An 11505-nucleotide genomic window follows, 5' to 3' on the forward strand; every position below is an offset into this window, starting at 1 on the left:
AGTCTAGTCTATAGTCTAGTCTATAGTCTTAGGTCTATAGTCTAGTCTATAGTCTAGTCCTATAGTCCTTTAGTCTATAGTCTAGTCTATAGTCTAGTCTATAGTCTAGTCTATAGTCTAGTCTATAGTCTAGTCTATAGTCTAGTCTATAGTCTAGTCTATAGTCTAGTTCTAGTAGTCTATAGTCTAGGTCTATAGTCTAGTCTATAGTCTAGTCTATAGTCTAGTCTATAGTCTAGTCTATAGTCTAGTCTATAGTCTAGTCTATAGTTCTAGTCTATAAGTTCTAGTCTATAGTCTAGTCTATAGTCTAGTCTATAGTCTAGTCTATAGTCTAGTCTATAGTCTAGTCTATGTCTAGTCTATAGTCTAGTCTAGTCTGTCTATAGTCTAGTCTATGTCTAGTCTATAGTCTAGTCTATAGTCTAGTCTATAGTCTAGTCTATAGTCTAGTCTATAGTCTAGTCTATAGTCTATTCTATAGTCTAGTTTATAGTCTAGTCTATAGTCTAGTCTATAGTCTAGTTCTATAGTCTAGTCTATAGTCTAGTCTATAGTCTAGTCTATAGTCTAGTCTATAGTCTAGTCTATAGTCAAGTCTATAGTCTAGTCTATAGTCTAGTCTATAGTCCAATCTATAGTCTAGTCTATAGTCTGTCTATAGTCTATTTCTCTTTTATATTTCATCCACTGACGTTCTTTTTAAATTTACCAGACAGCAAAAAATACGCTGTTTAATATTCCTGTAATAACAACAATAACTCACAATTACTCTCTTTACAATTCCCTTTTTAGTTTATTTCTTTGTTCTTCTTTAGTCTTTAAAAATGTTTAAATTGATCGGTTGCTTAAATTTAGTTGTGGTATTAAAATTAATCTAGCGCGTTAATTTGACATAAATTTGAAAATATTTTTGCATTATGTTATAAATTAAAAAATCCTTTATCGTTATATATAAAAATATTAAGTAATTGTGATAAACAAATTAGTGAAAAAAGTATTAAAATTTTGCAATTATTGTACAACATTTCAATATTTTGCTTTGTGACTGACTTCTTTATTCGTTGAAGAAAAAAAATGTTAGTGAGAGTGTAATGAGAGAATTCAAGTGTGAGTAAAAAAGTTGATGCATTTGCATGTTTTTTTTATGTGAGTTGTTATGATGAGCAAAGTAAATGCATTAGCAACAGTGTTTCTGTTGTTTTAGTTATTTAAATGTGAGCAATGCAATGAAAAGGAATGTAAAAGTAAAAACCTAGTGTTGTTGTTATAATTGAACTTGCATAGGCATGTTTTTCGTTTCGAACAAGTAATGAAAAATAATCATGTTATGAAAATAAAGAATGTGAAATAATAACTTATTAAAGGTGAGTTATTTTAATATTTTGTTTTGTTTTTGGTATTCTCTTAATAAAATTACATCATAAAATAAAATAATATAAATTGTGGGCAAATTTTGTTAGTGCTAAAGTAAACACAAGTAAACTACTTTTGTCATATTTCGATATTATTAGAGGTTTACTCATTCCCATCAGTTCGACAAAGACTCAATGCATTCGAAAAAGACTGTGATTTCCTCTAAGGTCTAACCCCTGGTTTTTTGTTACTGTTGTACTATTTGTAAACAAGGGGGAAGATAATCGTTACTGTAGTGTCCTCTTTGTAGGCGAAAGAGTGAACACTCTTAAAACACAAACTGGCTAGGTGTAATCCTAAATGGTAGCTTAAATGGGTAGTTCGGGACTGTCTGAACGAACTGCTGGGTTGTATCACAACTTATGAAATTACTAGAAATATTTTGAATAGGGTTATTTACGTTTCAAATATTAGCTGTCATTTTGTATATTTGCTTATGAATGTAGGTCAAACGAACTATACTCAATTTTTTATAAAATCCAAAGCGTGAAATTTAAGAAAAAACCAAAAGCCATTTAACATTTTTATTTATTTTTTTCTACTTTGTAAAACTGATATTTATGGTTTTACATTAGAACTTTGAAGTAGAAAAGGAACAACAAATTTGCTTATTTTTCCTTATGTTTAGCTTTAATTTTTACACAAAAATGTATTCGCTAGTTTTAGTCTTTAGCTTATCTATCTATAGGGAATACTAATGTTATTTCAACATTTTCTCTTGGTAGTTTTTGTTGATCTGTTTAAATTTATATACCCTACATTACGATAAAGTTGGTCTAGGGTATAGTTTGTAATGCACAAATATATTGTGCATTCATCGTGTATCATACTTCACTATGATGCTGAAAATGTTATATGTTTAGTATTAGTATTTAACTGTAGCTTTTATCGGAAAATTTTCAGCAATAAATTGGTTAAATATACGTATTGCGAAAAATTACATGGTGTATGGTATTATTGGGTCGGCCATGGTTTTTAGTCATATAAAATGGTGTTTATCTATGTCAGGCTTCAGTGACTATGCATTGATTTTTTTTTTTTTTTTTAAATCCCACGAATGCATTAAAGCTGTTTACGGTTTGGTTGCGGTATTTTTTGGAAAAATATTCTGCTTAAACCACGATTATAATAAATTCTGTTTAAAAGGGCAACCAAATATTTAAGAGATATAAACATTTTTGACAAGCTTAGTAAGTGGATAATTTTAGCATAATTATAACATAAACTTTAATACACATATACATACATAAATACGGGAGAAAAAATTTTAATATTAATAATAACAATGGAATAGTTATTCTATACATTAACTTTGTCAATACATACATATTGTGACTTATAGTTTTACCCAAAAGACCTTTTAATACAATTTTCTACTACAACAGTTTGTTCTTTTATTATCCTCATAAAATGATTTACTTTGTTTGCATGCAGAAAAATAGATTTTAATTTAATTAAATTAATCATATGCCTGGATATTCATTAATTATACTAAATATATTCTTAACTTGCTCTTTTATTCTATCTATAAATAAATAAACATAAATTTCCTAATAACTATCACTTACTGGCAAATTTTCCTAAATAATATACAGCCCTTTATGTTGATTAATTGAAAGGACTTAAAATATTCAACTGAACTTCCTGTCATTAACCACATTATGGATTAGATTTCATTTATTATTTACATTGTGTGAATACAAGAAATAGTATTAATTAAATATTTAAACATAAATTGAAAGCCACTATGTATTATCAATCATTTTGTTGAATACAATATTTATATTTAAGTAAATAGTAAATATGTATGTATTTACATATGTATTCATATATGAATAAATTTTAACTAATGGCTAAATAAATTTATATATAAATCCATGTAAATCTGTATATTTACATGAAATTTATACAAAATTTAGTTGAAAGAAAACCTCAGTAGAATTTTCTATTTGCACACAAAAATAAATATGTACTTAAAAATTTAACAGTAAAGGGAAAACATAATATATAGAGATTTTTTTAAAATATATATTTTTATTTTACAAAAATCGATAAATTTTCTAAAAAAGAATTATTTAAAATTTGCTATACGAAGAAAATTTTACAAAAATTTTTTACAAAAAATTTATCGATATCATTAAAACTTTCTATTAAAGAAAATTTATTGAAATTTTTCTATAAAGAGAAACATTATATTTCATATAAAAAGAATATTTCTCGAATAAATTTTCTATAAAAAGAAATTTTCTCGAATAAATTTTCTATAAAAAGCAAATTTCTCGAAAATTTTTGGAAATTTTTTGACAAATTTCCTTTTACAATTTTTTTTTATAGAAAATTTTTGATAAATTTTCTATTTATAAAATTTTCCATCAATTTTAAAATTTTCTTTTTATAAAAAATTTTTAAGTTTTCTTCTTACAAAAAATTTTAAAATTTTCTTTTTATACAAATACAAATTGTTTGATTAAATTTATTTTTATATAATATTCGATAAATTTTCTTATTATAGAAAATTTTCGATAAATTTTCTTATTATAGAAAATTTTCCATAAATTTTCTTGTTATAGGAAATTTTCGATAAATTTTCTTGTTATAAACAATTTTCGATAAATTTTGTTGTTATAAACAATTTTCGATAAATTTTGTTGTTATAGAAAATTTTCCAGAAATTTTGTTGTTATAGAAATATTTAAAAAATTTCTTGTTATAGAAAATTATCGATAATTTTTTTTTGTTATAGAAACTTTTCGATAAATTTTCTTTTCATGGAAAATTTTCGATAAATTTTCTTTTCATGGAAAATTTTCGATAAATTTTCTTTTAATAGAAAATTTTCAATAAATTTTCTTTTAATAGAAAATTTTCGATAAATTTTCTTTTAATAGAAAATTTTCGATAAATTTTCTTTTAATAGAAAATTTTCGATAAATTTTCTTTTAATAGAAAATTTTCTATAAATTTTCTTTTAATAGAAAATTTTCGATAAATTTTCTTTTAATAGAAAATTTTCGATAAATTTTCTTTTAATAGAAAATTTTCGATAAATTTTCTTTTAATAGAAAATTTTCGATAAATTTTCTTTTAATAGAAAATTTTCGATAAATTTTCTTTTAATAGAAAATTTTCGATAAATTTTCTTTTAATAGAAAATTTTCGATAAATTTTCTTTAATAGAAAATTTTCGATAAATTTTCTTTTAATAGAAAATTTTCGATAAATCTTCTTTTAATAGAAAATTTTCGATAAATTTTCTTTTAATAGAAAATTTTCGATAAATTTTCTTTTAATAGAAAATTTTCGATAAATTTTCTTTTAATAGAAAATTTTCGATAAATTTTCTTTTAATAGAAAATTTTCGATAAATTTTCTTTTAATAGAAAATTTTCGATAAATTTTCTTTTAATAGAAAATTTTCGATAAATTTTCTTTTAATAGAATATTTTCGATAAGTTTTCTTATTATAGAAAATTTTCCATAAATTTTCTTGTTGTAGGAAATTTTCGATAAATTTTCTTATTATAGGAAATTTTCGATAAATTTTCTTGTTATAGGAAATTTTCGATAAATTTTCTTGTTATAGGAAATTTTCGATAAATTTTCTTGTTATAAGAAATTTTCGATAAATTTTCTTGTTATAAACAATTTTCGATAAATTTTCTTGTTATAAACAATTTTCGATAAATTTTCTTGTTATAAACAATTTTCGAAAAATTTTGTTGTTATAGAAAATTTTCCAGAAATTTTGTTGTTATAGAAATATTTAAAAAATTTATAGAAAATTTTCGATAAATTTTCTTTTTATAGAAAATATTCGATAAATTTTCTTTTTATAGAAAATATTCGTTAAAATTTTCTTGTTATATAAAATATTCGATAAATTTTTTTGTTATAGAAAAAATTTTCTTTTAATAGAAAATTTTCGATAAATTTTCTTTTAATAGAAAATTTTTCGAATAAATTTTCTTGTTATAGTAACTTTTTGATACATTTTCTTGTTATAGAAACTTTTCGATAAATTTTCTTTTAACAGAAAATCTTCGATAAATTTTCTTTTAATAGAAAATTTTCGATAAATTTTCTTTTAATAGAAAATTTTCGATAAATTTTCTTTTTATAGAAAATTTTAGAGAAATTTGTTTGTTATAGATAAATTTTCGATAAATTTTCTTGCTGTACATAAATTTTCTTTTATAGAAAATTTTCGATAAATTTTATTTTGATAGAAAATTTTTTTGTTATAGAAAATATTCGATAAATTTTCTTGCTATAGAATTAGAAATTTTCCAGTTATAGAAAATTTTCGATACATTTTCTTGTTATAGAAAATCTTCAATAAATTTTCTTGTAAGAGAAAATGTTCGAGAAATTTTTATGAAATTTTCTTTATATAGAAAGTTTTAGAGAAATTATTTTATTGATAAACAATTTGAAGTCTCCCTTAAAATTTTAAATGTCAAAATAAGTTTGTTTCTTCTGACAGTGTTATTGATGGACTTCAATCACTTAAATGTCAAGAAGAACATAATTTGAAAGGTTTATTTAAAACTAAACATTTGCCTAAATTTTGAACAGTTTCGTCAAAAGTTTCATTACGTTTTATAAGAATGTTTTAAATCTCGTACATTTATCTTGTTGACAATTTCTGAAATCATAAACATCTTTTAACATGTTAAATATTTATTCATATAAAAGCATACATTCATGTATACATATTAAACTACAATATAAATAAACTTTTACATCAAATAGATTTATAGCATACAGTGTAGAGCAAATCTAGTTGTTTGTATTAAAATTCTTAATATATTATCAACCATAATTTGAGAGAAACACATCAGTGTTTTGGTTTTACGGTGTGTACCCTTGCCATAGCTTTTTTTTATTATTAAATTTTTGTTATTCACTGTATACTTATACATGTGTATTCATAAATTCTCATACTTAAATAACAAATCTTAATAGCAGACATTTACACAACACAAACATTTTATTTATAATAATCATTCCGATGTTTATGTGGAAAAACAAAAGCAACAACAATAAATCACACATACCTCTCATATAAAATGGTAGTTAAACATAAATGTATGAGAATATAATTGTACAAGTATAAATGTAATGGAATTTATGTTCACATTTAAGGAGTTTGAGACAAAAACAATCTTAAAAGACTATAAAAGACTTGTGCCTAAAAGCAAGCTAACACTCACATATACAGATGAAAAGACAGACACACTTTGTCTATTAAATTTGTCACAATATTTGTGACAATAAAATATACCTACTCTTGTACGTTTAGTTGTGCAGTTATCTAGCCAGACACATGTTCTAACAAGAATTCTATGTTTTAACAAGGAATTATTATTACTTTTTTTACATAATTTTCAAATATGGTAGTTATGAATGTGTTTCTACACATTCATATGTAGTATGTGTGGTTGGTTATATCTAATGTTTGTATGTGTGTACTTGTATTTAAGTGTATGTTAAATTAACGTTAAATACACGTTTCCGTTGTTCAACTTTGCGAATTAAACTTTTTTTATTATTTGTTTTTATAAATATACATTTGATATAAAGTGTTTACAGGATGTGGCTAAATTGTTATGGATGGATCCTTTATCTTTCCAAAAAGCAAATAATTTAAACAAACAACGTATTTTTATAACCTACATTATTACAAGGTAGAGGATCAGTATCAGATTTAGTTGTAGTTTAGTTCAGTTCTAGTTCAGTTCTAGTTCAGTTCTAGTTCAGTTCTAGTTCAGTTCTAGTTCAGTTCTAGTTCAGTTCTAGTTCAGTTCTAGTTCATTTCTAGTTCATTTCTAGTTCAGTTCTAGTTCAGTTCTAGTTCAGTTCTAGTTCAGTTCTAGTTCAGTTCTAGTTCAGTTTTAGTTCAGTTCTAGTTCAGTTTTAGTTCAGTTCTAGTTCAGTTCTAGTTCAGTTCTAGTTCAGTTCTAGTTCAGTTCTAGTTCAGTTCTAGTTCAGTTCTAGTTCAGTTCTAGTTCAGTTCTAGTTCAGTTCTAGTTCAGTTCTAGTTCAGTTCTAGTTCAGTTCTAGTTCAGTTCTAGTTCAGTTCTAGTTCAGTTCTAGTTCAGTTCTAGTTCAGTTCTAGTTCAGTTCTCTTTCAGTTCTAGTTCAGTTCTAGTTCAGTTCTAGTTCAGTTCTAGTTCAGTTCTAGTTCAGTTCTAGTTCAGTTCTAGTTCAGTTCTAGTTCAGTTCTAGTTCAGTTCTAGTTCAGTTCTAGTTCAGTTCTAGTTCAGTTCTAGTTCAGTTCTAGTTCAGTTCTAGTTCAGTTCTAGTTCAGTTCTAGTTCAGTTCTAGTTCAGTTCTAGTTCAGTTCTAGTTCAGTTCTAGTTCAGTTCTAGTTCAGTTCTAGTTCAGTTCTAGTTCAGTCTAGTTCAGTTCTAGTTCAGTTTAGTTCAGTTCTAGTTCAGTTCTAGTTCAGTTCTAGTTCAGTTCTAGTTCAGTTCTAGTTCAGTTCTAGTTCAGTTCTAGTTCAGTTCTAGTTCAGTTCTAGTTCAGTCTAGTTCAGGTTCTAGTTCAGTTCTAGTTCAGTTCTAGTTCAGTTCTAGTTCAGTTCTAGTTCAGTTCTAGTTCAGTTCTAGTTCAGTTCTAGTTCAGTTCTAGTTCAGTTCTAGTTCAGTTCTAGTTCAGTTCTAGTTCAGTTCTAGTTCAGTTCTAGTTCAGTTCTAGTTCAGTTCTAGTTCAGTTCTAGTTCAGTTCTAGTTCAGTTCTAGTTCAGTTCTAGTTCAGTTCTAGTTCAGTTCTAGTTCAGTTCTAGTTCAGTTCTAGTTCAGTTCTAGTTCAGTTCTAGTTCAGTTCTAGTTCAGTTCTAGTCAGTTCTAGTTCAGTTCTAGTTCAGTTCTAGTTCAGTTCTAGTTCAGTTCTAGTTCAGTTCTAGTTCAGTTCTAGTTCAGTTCTAGTTCAGTTCTAGTTCAGTTCTAGTTCAGTTCTAGTTCAGTTCTAGTTCAGTTCTAGTTCAGTTCTAGTTCAGTTCTAGTTCAGTTCTAGTTCAGTTCTAGTTCAGTTCTAGTTCTAGTTCAGTTCTAGTTAAGTTCTAGTCAGTTTCAGTTCATTAGTTCAGTTCTAGTTCAGTTCTAGTTCAGTTCTAGTTCAGTTCTAGTTCAGTTCTAGTTCAGTTCTAGTTCAGTTCTATTCAGTTCTAGTTCAGTTCTAGTTCAGTTCTAGTTCAGTTCTAGTTCAGTTCTAGTTCAGTTCTAGTTCAGTTCTAGTTCAGTTCTAGTTCAGTTCTAGTTTCAGTTCTAGTTCCAGTTCTAGTTCAGTTCTAGTTCAGTTCTAGTTCAGTTCTAGTTCAGTTCTAGTTCAGTTCTAGTTCAGTTCTAGTTCAGTTCTAGTTCAGTTCTAGTTCAGTTCTAGTTCAGTTCTAGTTCAGTTCTAGTTCAGTTCTAGTTCAGTTCTAGTTCAGTTCTAGTTCAGTTCTAGTTCAGTTCTAGTTCAGTTCTAGTTCAGTTCTAGTTCAGTTCTAGTTCAGTTCTAGTTCAGTTCTAGTTTCAGTTCTAGTTCAGTTCTAGTTCAGTTCTAGTTCAGTTCTAGTTCAGTTCTAGTTCAGTTCTAGTTTCAGTTCTAGTTCAGTCAGTTCTAGTTCAGTTCTAGTTCAGTTCTAGTTCAGTTCTAGTTCAGTTCTAGTTCAGTTCTAGTTCAGTTTCTAGTTCAGTTCTAGTTCAGTTCTAGTTCAGTTCTAGTTCAGTTCTAGTCAGTTCTAGTTCAGTTCTAGTTCAGTTCTAGTTCAGTTCTAGTTCAGTTCTAGTTCAGTTCTAGTTCAGTTCTAGTTCAGTTCTAGTTCAGTTCTAGTTCAGTTCTAGTTCAGTTTAGTTCAGTTCTAGTTCAGTTCTAGTTCAGTTCTAGTTCAGTTCTAGTTCAGTTCTAGTTCAGTTCTAGTTCAGTTCTAGTTCAGTTCTAGTTCAGTTCTAGTTCAGTTCTAGTTCATTTTCTAGTTCAGTTCTAGTTCAGTAGTTCTTCTAGTTTCAGTTCTGTTCAGTTTAGTTCAGTTCTAGTTCAGTTCTAGTTCAGTTCTAGTTTAGTTCTAGTTCAGTTTCTACTTAGGTTCTGGGTTAGTTCTAGTTAGGAATGATTTCAACTTAACTTAAACAGTCTTGTCCCTATCAAGCATACCAAATCCTGTATGTAATCTAACATATAAATATGTTTTCGTAGTAAATAATATTAATGTGCCTATCTCTGTTTTTCAAATCTGTTTACCTGTCTGTCCATCTTTATATTTAAGAAAACATTTCTTTGCATCTTTTAGCCCAATATATGCTTGTCAGTATATTTTGTTATGACTTAAATTTATTCCAAGTTTTGTTGCTTTTTATTTTGCCTTCATGTAAACAATTAATTTTGATAAACATCTCTTTAATATGCGTTAACAAGTTGTTATTTATTCTAATTAAAGGCAACTCACCTGCAATAAAATTACGTTGAAATATATCTTGTATATGTACGGTGAATTTTCTATCTGTCAACTTGTGGTGTGCTTGAGAATTTTCATTATTTTTAATAGGGTAAATAAATTACAAGGTTGTATTTAATAGTATTTTTCATATTTAATTTACATATATAATAGATATATTTATTTAATGAAATAACATTTTAATAGTATTTAGTCAAGTTTAGTTGTTTTCATACATATTTAAATAATAATTAATGGTTGTTCATACGTATGTGGTCCGAAATGCATTATTTTCACGTATTGTATAAATACATATTGTTCATACGTTAGAGGGGACACGTCAAATTAAATATTATTTATAATTTCATAAACTAAGCAGATGTTATTAGAGATATAGTAGTGTATTTTATTTTGTGGGTTTTAATTGTATTATTTGCTTAAATAAATTAGGGGTATAAATATGGAAAATATTTCAAATGCAATAAATATAAATTTATTTTTAATTATTAAACAAATAATTATTTGCGCTAAGCTTATTAGGCCAATTGTGCAAAAATAATAATGAATTTTTAAAAATATGAATCAAAAAAAATTTCGATGAAAAATTATAAACTTACTAGAAATTTAAAAAATCATTAGATTAGAGAACAAAAGCCTTTGTAAAATAACAAAATTATTTTACAAAAAATTGTTCATTATCAACGATATCTGAAAGTTCGTCTGAAAGAAAAATTTTAACATCGAAATTCAACAGAAATCTTGTTTTCAATCTGCAAGTACATTCACCACCATGCATTCTGATTTTCACTTCATACACATGTGTAATGTATTATATTGTATTACTGAATAATAAATATATTTTTATTTCGAAAAATACTCTTAAAAGCAAATCATATGTACGAGTGCTCAAAAATATTCTTAAAAATATACTTTATACCTATGTACCAACAATATTTAAAAAATTCAACTTTACACTATACAGACTTGTGTATAAACCACTTAACGCAAACATAAATTTTAAAGAATTTTATTTGGCAAAAAAAGAAATTACAAACAATCCGCCCAGACAACGAAAAAATAAATGTAAATAAAAACAATGGAAATAAAATTTATAATTTGAATATGGCAAAAAATTAAAATTACATTCAAAATTTTCATGTTAATTACCGCTACGTTGTTGTTGGTAACAATAAATTTGTAAATATGAATGTACAAAAATATAAATAAACTATAGCAGATTTAAAGGGAAGAGTTTAAAACAAATTAAGGTAACTAAGAAGTAATATAAATTTGAGTAAACAAGTACTATGTAGCAGTATACATACCCTTCGCCTTGTACATATTGGATGAATAATATTCAGTAGAACTGAACTGAACTGAACTAGAACTGAACTAGAAATGAACTAGAACGGAACTAGAACTGACTAGACTGAACTAGAAATGAACTAGAATGAACTAGAACTGAACCTAGAAACTGAACTATAACTGAACTCGTAAACTGAACTAGAACTGAACTAAACTGAACTAGAACTGAACGAGAACTGAACTAGAAATGAACTAACTGACTAAGAACTGAACTAGAACTGAACTAGAACTGACTAGAACTGAACATAACTGACTAGAACGGAACTAGAACTGAACTAGAACTGAACTAGACTAAACTGAACTAG

The sequence above is a fragment of the Lucilia sericata genome, unplaced genomic scaffold (genome assembly GCF_015586225.1).
Source record: "Lucilia sericata isolate MDLA Ls3-8-SP2 unplaced genomic scaffold, ASM1558622v1 Contig001612F_arrow, whole genome shotgun sequence".
Classification (NCBI taxonomy): Eukaryota; Metazoa; Arthropoda; class Insecta; order Diptera; family Calliphoridae; genus Lucilia; species Lucilia sericata.